This window comes from Erinaceus europaeus, chromosome 19, assembly GCF_950295315.1.
Source record: "Erinaceus europaeus chromosome 19, mEriEur2.1, whole genome shotgun sequence".
In the NCBI taxonomy this organism is placed as follows: Eukaryota; Metazoa; Chordata; class Mammalia; order Eulipotyphla; family Erinaceidae; genus Erinaceus; species Erinaceus europaeus.
In genome coordinates, this window is record NC_080180.1 from 33,253,148 (window position 1) to 33,270,299 (window position 17,152).

The following is a 17,152-nucleotide window of genomic DNA, read 5'->3' on the forward strand; positions in this document are numbered from 1 at the left end:
ACCCCTCTTATCCTACGGTCTTGTCCATCATTATTAAATCAATTTTTTTAATGAAGCCTGAAAGGATTTTAGATGCTCTTTTGGTCAGAGAATGAAGTAATTCTCTCATTTCTTTTTTTTTAAAAAATGTTTAAATTATCTTTATTTATTCGATAGAAATAGCCAGAAATCAAGAGGGAAGGGGGTGATAGAGAGGGAGAGAGACAGAGAGACATCTGCAGCCTTGCTTCACCACTGGCAAAGCTTTCCACCTGCAGGGGCTTGAACCTGGGTCCTTGTGCATTGTAATAAGTGCGCTCAACCAGGCGTGCCACCACCCAGCCCCAATTCTCTCATTTCTTCTACAGGAAGGTAAAAATGACACAATCTTTTTAAAAATTTTACTAGTGGGAGTCGGGCTGTAGCGCAGCGGGTTAAGCGCAGGTGGCGCAAAGCACAAGGACCGGCATAAGGATCCTGGTTCGAACCCCCGGCTCCCCACCTGCAGGGGAGTCACTTCACAGGCGGTGAAGCAGGTCTGCAGGTGTCTATCTTTCTCTCCCCCTCTCTGTCTTCCCCTCCTCTCTCCATTTCTCTCTGTCCTATGCAACAACCACAACAACAATAATAACTACAACAGTAAAACAACAAGGGCAACAAAGGAAATAAATAAATAAAATAAAAATAAAAAAGAGTAAAAAAAAATTTTATTAGTGACTTACCGTTGATTTAAAAAATTACAAGATAACAGCAGTACAACTCCACACCAGTCCCATCACCAGAGTTTTGGAACCCCATCCTCTCCATTGTAAGCTACAGCAGTTCACCTAAGGTTGCAGATAGGGGTTAACTATTATTTCTACAACTGTCTGTATTTATATATATTCCCCCCACACTTTTCTAGGGTCCCATCTTCTCTTTCTTGCCAAGTTACATATACACCTATTACTACCACCAAATGTCCCTCCCTTTCTCCTCCTCTCTCTCCGGGTCCTGATGGAGCTGGAGTTCAGAGCTCTCTTAGCCTCTTTCTTCTCTCACTTCTCCCCCACTAGGAGTATGGATCAAAATTCTTTTTGGGGTGCAGATCAGAACTATATTGGATGTATAGATTAAGCTGGGAAGAACTGGGATCTTAAAATATTGAATCTCCCTGAGTTCATGAATATAAATTCCCTCTCCACTTATCGAGATCTTCTTTGATGTTTTTTTGTCACAGAATTGTACAGATATGGTACATGCACTGCGAGATTCACACATCAGTGTTTTATATGCAATACAATTGCTATGTTTTAAATTATAAGTCTAAACCATTTACGGCTGTTGTATTAGTAAAACAGCTGACTTGTATACTCATCTTACACTCTGCAATCTTGCTTGAACCCCTTTTTAGTCCCAGGAATTTTTCATTGATTCCTTTGAACCTCTGAGACAATTATGCAAGCAAATTCCACTTTATTTCTTCCTTTTCAAACTGTATACCTTTTGTTTCCTTTTCTTGTGTTATTGTAACAGCTAGGGTTTCCAGTACAATGTTGAAAAGAAATTACAGTAAGAGTTAATCTCCTTAGCCTGTTGCTAATATTAGTAGAAAAGCATTTAGTCTCTCAACATAAAATGATTTTAATTTTCAGTTTTTGTAGAAGTTCTTTATATCAAGTTGAGGACATTCTCTTATATTACTGGCCTTTCTGATAATATCATGAATGAATGCCTGCCAAATGCCTTTTATGAATCTACTGATGTAATCAATCATATGTGGGGGAACAACTAAGCAAGATATCTCAGAATGCCAGGCTTGCACTTGCCACAGGCTTGTCCAATCCATGGCCTAGTTACTCTGTATGCCAGCAAGGATTTGTAACTCCTCAGATTTTAAAAGGAGGTGATGGATGCCAAAGCTCTAGAAGTCAAAATAGCAGGCCTATTTGTTACCTGGTGTGACTGACGGTATATGTGTCTTGCTAACCATCGCAGCTGTAAATCTGCTGAGATTCCTTTAGAGGTGTCCCCATAGCAGGGACTTTGAATTGGCTGCAAAATCATGTGGTTTTCTTTTATAATATGTGGGTGTCATGATTTACATTCACTGACTTTCAACTGTTGAACAAGCCTTCATTATCTGTGATGCCATTTAATCACATGGCATATGACTCTACATACTTTGTTGAATTCAGTGTGTATTTGTTGAGGATTATTATATCTGTGCTCATGAGAGATATTGTTCTGTAGATTTCCTTTCTTATAGTGTCCCTGTCTGATTTTGGTATTACAGTAATTCTGGCCTCATAACTGAGTTAGGAACTATTCCTGTTTCTTCTGGTGTCTTGAAGGGGTATTAAATAATTGGCAGTTTTCCTTACTTGGTATAATTCATTGATGCTCCCTGACTTGGAAGGTTATTAAATATTGATGCAAATCCCTTAACAGACAGAAATCTATTAAACTTATTTATTTCTTTCATATGAATCTAAGTGGATTGTCTTTCAAGAAATTGCTCCTTTTCATCTAGATTACCAACTTTACAGACATGGAATTCTTCATAATATTCTTTCATTATCCTTTTAGTGTTTCTGGGATGAGTAGTAACAGCCTTTTTGATGTCTGATATTAGTAATTTAAAAAAATATATCTTTCTTTAACTGGATAGAGACAGCCATAAATCAAGAGGGAAGAAGGTGATAGAGATGAAGAGAGACAGAGACCTGAAATACTACTTTACCACTCTCAAAGCTCTCCCCCGGCAGGTGGGAACTAGGGGCTCAAACCTGGGTCCTTATGCACTGTAACATGTGCGCTCAACCAGGTACACCACCATCCAGGCCCTGATATTAGTAATTTGTGTCTTGTCTTTTTTTTCCTTATTTATCCATTTTATTGATAAGTAAATGAATCAGCTTTTTTTTTTTCCTGATTTTTTTCTAGTTATATCCTGTTTCAAGCTCATTAATTCCTGGTTCTTTTTATGGCTGTATCTGGTCAGTGGAGTGATACATCCTTCTAAAGCATTCCTCATTTCTGCTACAAGGTTTTTGGTTTTCTAGAATTTCTTTTTGATTCATTCTTAGTTTTTCACCTCTCAGCTAATATAACCATCTGCCCTTACAGACTCCATTTCTATCTGGGCTCCTTAATCATAATTATTTTAAATCCCTTATCTGATAATTCCAAAATCTGTGTCATATTGGAGTCTAGTTATGATGTTTGCTCTATATCTTTGAACTGTGGCTATTTTTAGTTTGTCTTCTTGCAGGCCTCTTCAATTTTCTGTTGCAAGTCAATGGTACTGTCTTGGATCACAGTAACTCTGTACTTTGGCAGACTTCCACTCTGGTAAGCTCTGCTCTGTGTGTTAGCCTATCTCCCTAATTGTGGGTACAGTACTTTGCCCTGTGGCCTCAATTATCTGGTGGGTCTTAAAGAGTTGTTGATTTTCAGCTTGCTCAGCTTTTTTTCTTGTGAAAACAAAATTCATGACCTCCAAGCTCATAATATGTCAGGCCAAAAACTAGATGTCCTCTTATCTGGTCCATTCTTTAAAATATGATACAACCAGTGTGCATCAACAAATAATATAACTAATTTTACATGTATACATTAAAAATACTCTAGGATTACATGATTCTATATTAATATTAATGATTATAATTATTACATAACTGATGTAATTTTTTGTTACTATATAATGTTACTAACTGAAGAGTTACTGTATGCCAGGAACTGCTTTAAATTCCTTACAAAAATTTAAACATGGGGCCAGGTGGTGGTATACCTGGTTGAGTGCACATTTCACCATATGCAAGGATCAGGGTTTGAGCCCCTGGTCCCCACCTGCAGGGGAGGAAGTTTTATGAATGTTGAAGCAGGGATGCAAGTTTCTCTCTTCCTCTTTCTCTCTATTCCCACATTACCTTTCAATTTCTCTCTGTCCTATCAAGTAAAAAGAAGAAAAGGGAGGAGGAGAAAGGAAGAAAGAAAGAGGAAAGAATGCTCACTAAGAACCATGAATTTTTTGTGCAGGCACCAAGCCCCAAGGATAACCCTGATGGGGAAAAAATAATAATCAACCATTAGAGGTGGGGAATAGCTTACCAGGCAGAAGGCACACTTTTCCATGGACTCAGGTTCAGTCATGCACCAGGGGACACTTCAGGAGCAGTTGAACAGTGAGTGCTTTGGCATCTCTTCTCACCCACTCTGTTTTTCTCTTCCTTTTTTTTACATCATTATTATTGTCTTGTTATTGGTGTCGTTGGTGTTGGATAGGACAGAGAGAAATGGAGAGAGGAGGGGAAGACAGAGATGGGGAGAGAAAGACAGACACCTGCAGACCTGCTTCACCACTTGTGAAGCAACCTCCCTGTAGGTGGGAAGCGGGAGACTCTAACCCCGGATCCTTACGCCGGTCCTTGTGTTTTGTGCCATGTGCACTCAAACCACTGGGCTACTACCCGGCCCCCTCTCCCTCTCTGTCTTTATCTGTGAGTGAAAGGAAAAAAATTCCACTGGAAGCAATGGAATGACACAGGTGTAGAGTTTCTGTCTTTGATCTTTGCAACTTTAACTATAATGTGCCTTGGTAAACTTGGATTTGAACTGCCTGAATTTATGGGTCCACCTCTCATTTTAATTTGGAGAAATTCTTAGCTAGAATTCAAATATGATTTTATGTTCACTCCTCTTCCTTCTTTACTCCCATCATGTGAAAATTGTTCCTCTTGATGCTGTTTCATAATTCTCTTATATAATTATTTTGCTGCTGTCTTTTTGGTGTGTGTATGTGACTTCATTCTTTTTTTTTTATATAAGTTATTTCTTTGTTTATTTATTTCCTCTTTTATTGCCCTTGTTGTTTTTCATTGTTGTTGTAGTTATTATTGTTATTGATGTTGTTGTTGGATAGGACAGAGAGAAATGGAGAGAGGAGGGGAAGACAGAGAGGAGGAGAGAAAGACAGACACCTGCAGACCTGCTTCACCATCTGGGAAGGGACGTCCCGGCAGGTGGGGAGCCGGGGGCTCGAACCGGATCCTTACTCTGGTCCTTCTGCTTGGTGCCACATGCGCTTAACCCACTGTGCTTCCGCCCAACTCCCGACTTCTTCATTCTTAACTTCTTGTTCTCCACTTTAGTCTTTGGTGTCTGCTTTCTGGCAGTTATTCTCTTCTGTGTTTTTCAGCTGTCATTTATTTCATTCTTCATTATTATCAGCACTGTTATGCGTTTATCAGTAAAGCTCCTCATTATTTCTTTGAGTTTGCTGATATCTTCTACATTTCTCCTCAATTTGATGAACATCTCTGAGTCCACAGCTTTGAGGTCTTCATCAGGAAACCTATATAGATGTATTGACTTTGGAGGTGACTTTGAACCATTGTATTGGTCACCATAGTAGATGAATTATCAATGCATTATTTTCCTGGTGTTTGATTCTTTGTTAAGGTATTGAGGCAGTGAGTGGGTGCCAAGGCTCTAACTGGAACTGGATGATTACCCCAGAAGTAGAGGGCCTTGCTGAAACTGGGAGATCTGTACCAGGTGTGTGCTGAACGAGGTATGTGGAGCCCAGTTAGAACTGGGCATCTAGGGAGACGGGCAGTAGCGCAGCGGGTTAAGGGCACGTGGCGACCTTATAATTTTTTAATTCTCGTCTGTCTACTTGCAAGGCTTTGTATAAAAAAATCCCATCAATTAATAAACTGATGAGTAAAATGTAATATTTCCAGGGCTCAGAAACAGGTTATTCCGATTCTCATCACTCCTTGCAGAAAAAATCCATTTAGCATTCATCTTTTCCACCACTCGCTCATGTGCCTTCTAGAACCAAATAACAACAAATGCCAAGGTACCACTGTACTAGCACAGTCTTTCTGATGAAAGGCCCCTCTTGGTTTACAGATGAAAATCATCTACTACTTGTACACTCACAGGAGGACAGAAAGAGAGAGGACAAGATCGCCTCCCCTTCTCCTTCCTGCCTTTTAAAAATGTTCTTTTATTTCATTTTAATGAGAGGCAAAGATACAGAGAAAGACCAGAGTGCTACTCAGCTCTGGCTTACAGTGGTGCTGGGGACTGAATTTGGAAGTTCAGACACTCAGGCATGAAAGGCTTTTTTACATAACCCTGATGCTGTTTCTCCTACCTTCTCCTCCTTTTTATGTAAGGGCACTAATCCACCATTCTAGGGACTCCCCCTTCATGACTTTGTTCTCCCTCAAAGGCCTCTCTTCCCAATACCACCCCACTGGAAAAGCAAAGGGGGAAGGGAACATAAACATGTGGTTCATACAAGTAAGGAAATGGAGCCAATCGCACATTTGTATGATTCCATACAGAGCATATCCAGAATAGGTCAATTACATAGAGACAGAAAACAAATCAATGGTTTGCAGGTGCTGGAGGTGGAGGAAATAGAGAATAATTGCCTCAAGGCTTTCTTTGGGGGCTGACTAATTATCATAAAAACACAGTGAAGTCGTGGTTGCACAGCTTAAGCCACTGAGTGATCCCCCTTTAGAGGGATGGGTTTCTTTTGTTTCAGAGCACTGCTCAGCTCTGGTTTATGGCAGTATTGGGGATTGAAACTGGGATCTCAGCGTCTTAGGCATGAAAGTCTTTTTGTATAGCCATTATGCTATCTTCCCAGGCCTAGAGGGGTGATTTTTCATGGTGTGAGCATGATGGTTCAATGGAAAGTGTTTCTACCAAAGCATGCCCCTTTTCTGAAGTCTACCTTGGATCTACCTGCTCTACCTGCCTTAGAAAGATCCTCCTCTCCTCTTAGCTAAAAAATGAACCCACTAGACAAATTTTCAGTAGCTTCCTTCAAATTTATCACTGGACTCACATAGTCTCTCTTCGGGAACAAGAGAAAGCCCTACTCACCCTTAAGTATCCAGACCCACGTCGGCACCAGAAGTCAATGCCTTCCTTTTTTGTCAGAATACCAAGCCCCTGTCAGTCCTTCACTCCCCCTGGGAGCTGCACAGATATGAACAGTGTTTCCACCCTAACCAAGAGCAAAGGTGCTTATAATGCACAAGCTCCTCCCCCTTCCACCCCCCCCCCCAACCACACACACTCACACTGTCTTGACTGGTCTAACCTAAGGACAGGATAATAAAAATAAAAAGACCATTGTACACAGTGGGTAAGATGTACATTGATACAGTCATTAGGTGAAAATGTATGGAATTTTCTTTAAAAATTAAAAATAAAACTACCATATGATTCAGTAATTACATTTTTGGATATTTGTCCAAAAGCAATAAAAACTCAAACTTGAAAAGACATCTAAGGGTGACAGATGGTGGCACACCCTGTAGAGTTCACATAATATATATATTATATATATATTATGTGAATATATATATATATTCACATAATATATATATTGTATTGTGTGAACTATATATATATAATATATATATAACTATATATAATATATATTATATTATAATATTATAAATATTATATATAAATATTATAAATTATATTATAATATATATTATGTGAATATATATATATTCACATAATATATATATTCACATAATATATATTGTATTGTGTGAACAATATATATATTATGTGAATATATATATATATTCACATAATATATATATAATATATATATTATGTGAACTCTACAGGGTGTGCCACCATCTGTCACCCTTAGATGTCTTTTCAAGTTTGAGTATATATCCCATTAATAGTAAAAAAGATATCCTAGGGCATCAGACTTGCTCATTTCAAGCACTGTGACACAGCTATTGTAATTTTTTGTTTTAAAAAAAGTATATTACTCACATAAAAGCAAACATATAGACCTGTATAAGAAGATTGAAAGTCCATAAACAAGCCGTCCTATGTAAGGGTAACTAACATTTCACAAGGGTGTCAAAAATAGTTCAGGAGAAAAGATTATTTCTTCTATCCATGGTGCTAGGAAACTAGATGACCATGGGAGAAAAAAAATTAAACTCCTAATGAAACTACATTACTCTCAAAATTTAACTTAAAATGACATAAAGATTTAAATGTGAGATTTTTACATTGTAAAAATCTTAGAAGAAAACATAAAGAAAAAGTTCTTTGGGGGGGTCGGGCGGTGGCGCAGCGGGTTAAGCGCACGTGGCGCAAAGCGCAGGGACCGGCGTAAGGATCCCGGTTCCAGCCCCCGGCTCCCCACCTGCAGGCGAGTCGCTTCACAGGCGGTGAAGCAGGTCTGCAGGTGTCTATCTTTCTCTCCTCCTCTCTCTCTGTCTTCCCCTCCTCTCTCCATTCTCTCTGTCCTATCCAACAACAAAGCAACGTCAACAATGGCAATGATAACCACAACGAGGCTGCAACAACTAGGGCAACAAAAAGGGGGAAAAATGGCCTCCAGGAGCGATGGATTCATGGTGCAAGCACCGAGCCCAGCAATAACCCTGGAGGAAAAAAAATAAGTTCTTTGGTACTATTCTTAGCAATAATATTCTAGCTGTGGTGCTAAAAGTTCAAGCAAGAAAGGCAAAAAAAAAAAAAAAAGGAAAGAAAAAAAAGCAGAGAAAAAGACAAGGCAGAAACAAATAGAGACCAACTCAAACTAAAAAGCTTTTTTTTTTTTACAGCAAAAGAAATAACTAAAAATGGACAAAGCAAACCAACAGGGTAGGAGAAAGAAGCTGTAAATCATCTATCTGAAAAGAGTTTAATACAAAAATACAGAAGAAACTCATACAACTTTTTTCCATTTACAAGTGGAAAGAAAAACTGAACAGACATTTATTCCCAGAAGACATTAATAAAGCCAATGGGGACATTAAAAAGTGCTCAATGTCACTAATCAAGGAGTTGCAAATCAAAGCCGTAATGAGATGTCACCTCCCACCTGTTGGAATACTGACTATCACAAAGGAAGAAAAAGGAGGCGGAGGAGAAAGAGGAGGAAAGGGTCCGGGTGATGATGCACCTGGTTGAGCACACATAACAGTGCGCAAGGACCTGGATTCTAGACGTTGGTCCCCACCTGCAGAGAGAATGCTTTGCAAGTGATGAAGCAGTGATGCAGCTATCTCTCTGTCTCTTCCTCTCTAGCATCCTCTTCCCTCTATATTTCTGGCAGTCTTTATCCAGTAAATAAAATAAAGATAATAATACAAAATTAAAAGGAGGAGAAGAATGGCTATTAGCAAAAAGACAAGACAAAACACATACTAATGGAGATGTGAAGAGATAAGCACTTTTGTGCACTACTAGAAGGAATGTAAATTGCCAATGTACTATGTAAAACAGCATGAAAGTTTTTGAAAAGGTTAACAATAGAGTCAACATAGGATCTAGCATTTCCTATTCTGGGCATAGATATATGTAAATGAAACACTATCTGGAAGTGTTACCTGTACTCCTGTGCTCACTGCAACTTTATTCCCAACTTCTTCTTTTTTAAAATTTTATTTATTTATTTCCTTTTGTTACCCTTGTTGTTTTATTATTGTAGTTATTATTGTTGTTGTCATTGTTGGGTAGGACAGAGAGAAATGGAGAGAAGAGGGGGAAGACAGAGAGGGGGAAAGAAAGACAGACAGAGGGGGAAAGAAAGACAATCATGCTTCACCGATGAAGTGACTCCCCTGCTGGTGGGGAGCCTGGGGGCTCAAACCCTAATTCTTACACTGGTCTTTGTGCTTTGCATCACGTGTGTTTAACCCACTGCACTATATTCCCAGCTTCTAACAGAGGAAACAACTTAGGTATCTAGAAATTAATGGAAAAAGAAGACGTGATGTGTGTGTACATATCATATATACATATATATATATATACTGTACACACAATTTCTTTTTTAAATATTTATTTATTCATTTTCCCTTTGTTTTTGCCTTTGTTTTATTGTTGTAGTTATTATTGTTGCTGTTATTGATGTCTTCGTTGTAGGACAGGACAAAGAGAAATGGAGAGAGGAGGGGGAGATAGAGAGGGGAGAGAAAGATAGACACCTGCAGACCTGCTTCACCCCTTGTGAAACGATTCTCCTGCAGGTGGGGAGCCGAGGGCTTGAACCAGGATCCTCTCGCCGGTCATTGTGCTTTGCGCCACCTGCGCTTAACCACTGTGCTACCGCCCAACTCCCCATACACAATTTCTTAGCGAAGATAAAAAAGGAAATCCTGGGGCTGGGTGGTGGTGCACCTGATTGAGTAAACTTATTACAATGAGCAAGGACCCAGGTTAAAGCCCCCGGCCCCCACCTGCAGGGGGAAAGCTTTGTAAGAGAGACACCTGCAGGTGTCTCTCTGTCTCTCTCCCTCTGTATCATCCTCTTGATTTCTGGCTGTCTCTATCCAATAAATAAAGATAATTAAGAAAGGAAATCCTAGGAGTCGGGCGGTAGCGAAGCAGGTTAAGTGGACCGGAGTAAGGATCCCCGTTCGAGCCCCCAGCTCCCACCTGCAGGGGAGTCACTTCACAGGCGGTGAAGCAGGTCTGCAAGTGTCTGTCTTTCTCTCCCCCTCTCTGTCTTCCCCTCCTCTCTCCATTTCTCTCTGTCCTATCCAACAATGACTACAACAATAAAACAAGGACAATAAAAGGAAATAAATAAATATTTAATAATAAAAAAGGAAATTCTGCCATTTGAAATAACCCTGAAAGGATTATGCTAAATGGAATAAGTTCAACTCCCCAAAATTACCAAGAGTGTATGATACCGCCTATATGTGGAATTTGAAAATTCCATGCCCATAGCATAGAATGGTTGCTAGCAGGTGGTTGCTAGGGCTGAGAGACGAGGGAACAGATGTAAATGCACACAAACATGCATCTTACAGATGGGCCATTTCCAGGATCTAATGTAGAATATGTTTACTATCACTGGAAGTACAGTACTGTATACTTGGAAGTATGATGCTGAGAGGGTAGTTTTTGTTTTGTTTCTGTTTTTTCATATCGCTTCCAAGGTTATTGCTGGGGCTTGGTGGCAGTACTACAAATTCATAGCTCCTAGCAGCCACTTCTCAGCTTGTGAAACATCCCCCCTGCAGATGGACAGCAGAGGCTCAAATCTGGGTTCTTGCTCATCGTAACTGGTGTCTTCACCAGGGTGTGCCATCACCTGGACCCTGGAGAGAGCAGATTTTAACTGTCCTCACCACAGAAAGAAATGTAAATTATACGAGATAATGGAGATGGTAACATATCCTACTGTGGTAGTCATTTTTTACAGTATCGGTATATCAAATCACAATTTTGTATACCTTAAAGTTATGTAATATAAAACTAACAGAACTGGGAGAAGCTTTACGAGCAGTGAAGCAGTGCTACATCTCTCTCTCTCTCTCCTCTTCTTTCTCAATTTCTCTCTGCATCTATTTACAATACATAAATAAATTTAAAAGAAAATAATGGCCAGATGCCACACATCACTTATAAAAAGAAAGTTTATGTGCATTTTCAGAAATTAACTCTATTCTCAGAACTCCTGTTCTGTTCTTGCTAGCTATTGCCAGTTGCCTCTGCTATGGTTTATAATCTCAGTATCATTCAATAAACAATTATTTTAAAATTCCAAAGTTTTCTTCATCCTATGTGAAAAGTGATGAAAATTAAATATAATTTATTGCCTTGCCTTGCAGTAAACTTTTTAATTTTTTGAAATATTTTATTTCAGACTGCATTATTTAGAACATTTTCCTTTAAAATAAATGTAATTACAATATTTTATTATATTTAAGAATATTTTCTTAGTTCAAAAAGAATTTAAAGGGCTGGGGGTCGAGCAGTAGTGCAGCAGGTTAAGCATGCATGGGGTCAATCACAAGGACTGTCATAAGGATCTGAGTTCGAGCCCCTGGCTCTCCTGCAAGGGAGTCGCCTCACAAGTGGTGAAGCAGGTCTGCAGGTGTCTCTCTTTCTCTCCCCTTCTCTGTCTTCCCCTCCTCTCTCGATTTCTTTTTGTCCTATTAAAAAATAAAACAAGGTCAGCAAGGGCAAGAAAACGGAAAAAAAAAAAAAAAAAAAAGGCCTCCAGGAGCAGTGGATTCGTGGTGCAGGCACCGAGCCCCAGCAATAACCCTGGAAGCAAGAAAAAAAAAAAAGAATTTGAAAGGCTGACAAAATAATTCACTTAGATACTGCACAGCTTTGCCATGTGCACAACCCAAGTTCGAATTCAAGCCTGACCACACTGAATGAAAATTAAGTGCTGTGGTGGGGATAGATATCATAATGGTTATGCAAAGAGACTCTCATACCTGTGGCCCTGAAGTCTCAGATTCAATCCCCTGCACCATCATAAACCAGAGCTGATCAGTGCTCTGGTTAAGGAAACTAATTAATTAAATAAAAGTAAAAATATTAAGTGCTGTGGTTTCTTTCAGCCTCTTTCTCTGCTGTGGAGAAAAAAGTACTGAAACTTTGGTCATGAGCATGGTGTGGGAACCCTGAGACGTGTGAAGTCTTGTGAACCAGTATCTCTGTCTGGGTGCGCACATTAATATGTATCACTACTCTCTCTCTCTCTGTCTCTCTGTCTCTCTCTCTCTCTCTCTGTGTGTGTGTGTGTGTGTGTGTGTGTTTTAAGTGCTAAAGAAATGGGTTAACAATGAGCCCTATGTATTAGCTCCTATGTTGTTTAGTTCATCCCAGTAGACTGGTTTGTAGGCTCAAAACCCACCACTACCGGATACAAATTTTTACATCTCCAACTGCTTTAAATATAGCACAAATAAGCATATTCTAGTTGTTTATAGCCTGCCTGCTTTGCATATCCCACAGAACTGCACCCAACATCTGCTAGTCATAAAGAAAGCAAACCTCATGGTTATAAACCATGGCACCTGCCCTTTGGAACCTTCTAACACACATGATCACTGTGTGGTTGAACAACCTCACGAGGATACCTGAACCCCAATCCTTGTCACGTCTCAAGGAGTTTCTCTGCCCCTTGACCTTCTAGTGACAGCCTACACACTGTCCTTGGAAGGTCACCTGCTGTGAAGAGTCACCCTTCTCTAGCAATCTATCAAAATACTGCCCAGATAAAGCTGATATGCAGTAAGTACTGCCATCTAGTGATCATTTTTCACTTGCAAACTAAATATCCCTAAACCTGCCTCCTTGGAAACGGTCACAAATTACTGAGTAAGGTAACGAACAGGAAAAGGACTTTCTGAATTCACTATGCTGGAGATGTTAAGAGCTCCAAGACACCGGAGTGAGATGAAGTGAGTTGTCTCATCCAATGTATATAAACTCCAGCAAACCAAAAAAGGTACGTGTTCTCTGGGCAAGGGTAGATAGCATAATGGCTATGCAAAGAGACTCTCATGCCTGAGGTTCCGAAGTCCCAAGTTCAATCCCCTGTACCACCATAAACCAAAGCTGCTCAGTCCTCTGGGGGGAAAAAGAAAAGTATACATATTTTAACAGAAAATATGTAGATAAATAATAACAGGCAGTAAACAAAAGGAACCTTACCAGGGGGCAGGGCAGTGGTGCACCTGGTAGAGCAACGACCTGGGTTCAAGTCCCTGGTCCCTACTTGCAAGTAGGAAGCTACAAGAGTGATAAAGCAGTGCCACAGGTGTCTCCATCTCTCTCCCCTTGCCTTCTCAGTTTTCCTCTGTCTTATCAAATATAAGGGAGAAAAAAGAAAAAATGTCCGCCAGAAATGATGGATTTGCACGCAAGCATTGGTGCCCATTGATAACCCTGCTGGCAATAAAAATAAGTTAATCAAAAGTAAAATAATAGGGAGTTGTGCGGTAGCGCAGCAGGTTAAGTGCAGGTGGCACAAAGCTCAAGGACCGGCGTAAGGATTCCAGTTCGAGGCCCCAGCTCCCCACCTGCAGGGGAATCCCTTCATAAGTGATGAAGCAGGTCTGCAGGTGTTTTTCTCTCCCCCTCTCTGTCTTCCCCTCCTCTCTCCATTTCTTTCTGTCCTATCCAACACAACGACATCAATAACAACAACAATAATAACTGCAACAATAAAACAACAAGGGCAACAAAAGGGAAAAAATAGAAAAGTAAAATAATAGGAGTTGGGCGGTAGCACAGTGGGTTAAGTGCATTTGGCACAAAGCTCAAGGACCGACATAAGGATCCCAGTTCAAGACCCCAGCTCCCCACCTGCATGGGAGTCACTTCACAAATGATGAAGCAGGTCTGCAGGTGTCTATCTTTCTCACCCCCTACCTGTCTTCCCCTCTTCTCTCCATTTCTCTCTGTCCTATCCAACACAACAACATCAATAACAACAACAACAATAACTACAACAATAAAACAAGGGCAACAAAAGAGAATAAATAAATATAAAAAAAATAAAATAATAACAATAGATAAATACTTCCAGTGTCCAGTAACAATTTGAAAAGGTGTTTTTCCCAGGACAGGCTGTCACTCAGACAAAGATAAATGACAATTATGAGCTACCATGTTTTTAAAGTTTTTTAATATGTATTAACTTTCCCTTTTGCTGCCTTTGTTGTTGTTTTTATTGTTGTAGTTATTATTGTTGTTGTTATTGATGTCATCGTTGTTAGATAGGACAGAGAAATGGAGAGAGGAGGGGAAGACAGAGAGGGGGAGAGAAAGACACCTGCAGAGCTGCTTCACCGCCTGTGAAGCGACTCCCCTGCAGGTGAGGAGCTGGGGGCTGGCACCAGCATCCTTACGCCGGTCGTTGCGCTTTGTTCCACATGCGCTTAACTCGCTGCACTACCGCCCGATGCCGGAGCTACCATTTTTAACCAATGTGATTAGAATATTCTTTTTAGGGAGTCGGGCGGTAGCGCAGCGGGTAAAGCGCTGGTGGCGCAAAGCCCAAGGACCGGCATAAGGATCCCATTTCAAGCCACCGGCTTCCAACCTGCAGGGGAGTCGCTTCATAGGCGGTGAAGCAGGTCTGCAAGGGACTATCTTTCTCTCCCCCTCTCTGTCTTCCCCTCCTCTCTCCATTTCTCTCTGTCCTATCCAACAACAGCGACATCAATAACTACAACAATAAAACAACAAGGGCAACAAAAGGGAATAAATAAAAATTTAAAAATAATAATATTCTTTTAAATTCAATACTAAGTGTTGGTGAAGTCACAGGAAACAACCCCACTCCATACATATAGCTAGCAGGAGTGTAAAATGAATGAACTTTTTCAAGGGTGATTTTATAATATCTATAATAACTGTGCTTACTCCCATGATCCAGAAGTTTCATTCTCTAGTCCCCCCCCACACAAAGAAATACTCATCCCTGCTCAAGCAAGCATGTACAAAATTGCCCTCAAAGTGCCATTAGTATAAATTTAAAAATAGGAACAACCGAAACATGATTAAATAGGCTGTGGTATAATTTTTTAAATTTTTTAATATTTATTTATTTTCCCTCTTGTTGCCCTTTTATTGTTGTTGTTGCTAATGATGTCATCGTTGTTAGATAGAACAGAGAGAAATGGAGAGAGGAGGGGAAGACAGAGAGGGGAAGAGAAAGAGAGACACCTGTAGACCTGCTTCACTGCCTGTGAAGCGACTCTCTTGCAGGAGGGGAGCCGGGGGCTCAAACCAGCATCCTTACGCCAGTCCTTGCGCTTTGCGCCACATGGGCTTAACTCGCTGTGCTACCACCAGACTCCTGGCTATGGTGTATTTACATAGTAGAACAAACTAGTGACTAAGGACACAGACTCTGGAGTCAATAGTCTGACTTCATTAATTACCAAGCACATAAACTTAAGCAAATCACTCAGTCTCTTTCTACTTCAATATCTTATCAAAATGGAAATAATAACTCCTACTTTCCAGGGTCATGGGAAGCCTTCAGTAATGAACAGCAAATAAAATAGCTTGAATAGTTCTATAGACATGGGCAACACCCAGTAAATATTACAGTTGTCATACATACATAATAGCAGCTAAAAGGATATAAGTTGGCAGAAACTAGTATAATGTGCACATACTCACAGAGACACCCGAGACACACAGAGAGAAAAGGAATAAGATGCTTGTAGGGGGTGAAATAATTTAGATAAAGCCTAAAAACGCATGCTCCAAAGACATGTGTATATGTAAATACACAGAAAGGGGGCTCAAAGGATATGAAGGAATGGATACATGTTGGTTATTTCTGCCCAGGAAGTTTGAGGTGAGGGGTGAGTAGGCTTTATCTCTATGCTTAAGAATACAGTCTTGAGGCCGGGCGGTGACTTATCGGGTAGAGTACACACGTTACCATGCACACCTGGTAGAACAGTGTTACAGGTGTCTCATCTCCTCTCTGTCTCTCCTCCCCTCTGTCTCACATGCTTTATAGAGAAAAAAAAATACTGGATACTGGAGTAGTGGAAGGTGAGACCCAGAGATAACTCTGGTGGCAAAAATAAATTAATTCAACTTTAAAAATATGTGCAATCTCATTGTTTAGAGAAATTTTTTTTCATTCAGGGAGAGAGAGAGAGAGAGAGAGAGAGAGAGATCACAGCATCAAAGCTCCCACCAGTGATCATTGTCGTGCTGGAACTTGAACCTGTGTCTCATGGCAATTCTGTAGCCCCAGCAGTTTGGTTTTTGTTTTTATAAATATTTATTTACTTATTGCATAGAGACAGAGAAATAGAATGGGAGGGGGGAGATAGACAGAAACACCAGATAGAACAGATAGAGAGAAACACCACCAGTACTGCTTCACCACTCATGAAGCTTTCTCCCTGAAGTTGGGGACTGAGGACTTGAACCCAGGTCTTTGCACATGGGAGCATGTACACTTAACCAAGTACATCATCACTCAGCCCTCTCAAAAGTTTATTTTTTTAAAAGTGGGGGCCTTGTTGAGTACACTTTTTCTACTTGTTTGTTTTACATGTACCAACAACTGTATTTATTGTAAACTGCTAATCCTTCAATAAAAAAGAAGAATGCCTATCTTAATAATATAAAAATAAATGAATAAGGAGACCAGGCAGTAGCACACTGGGTTAAGCGCACATGGTGCAAAAGTGCAAGGACTGGCCTAAGGATCCGGGTTCAAGCCCCAGGGTCCCCACCTGCAGGGGATCGCTTCACAAACAGTAAAGCAGGTCTGCAGGTGTCTGTCTTTCTCTCCCCCTCTCTATCTTCCCCTCCTCTCTCAATTTCTCTCTGTCCTATCCCAACAATGACAGCAACAACAACAACAATAATAATAACAACAATGATA

The 17,152-nt window shown here is 40.2% G+C and overlaps 1 protein-coding gene across 1 annotated transcript in view; it reads right to left on the reverse strand.

Annotated features, from left to right (window-relative positions):
• The window catches only part of DPYSL2 (dihydropyrimidinase like 2), a 150,742-nt gene that overhangs the window by 110,391 nt on the left and 23,199 nt on the right, over positions 1–17,152 (reverse strand). The window lies entirely within an intron of this gene.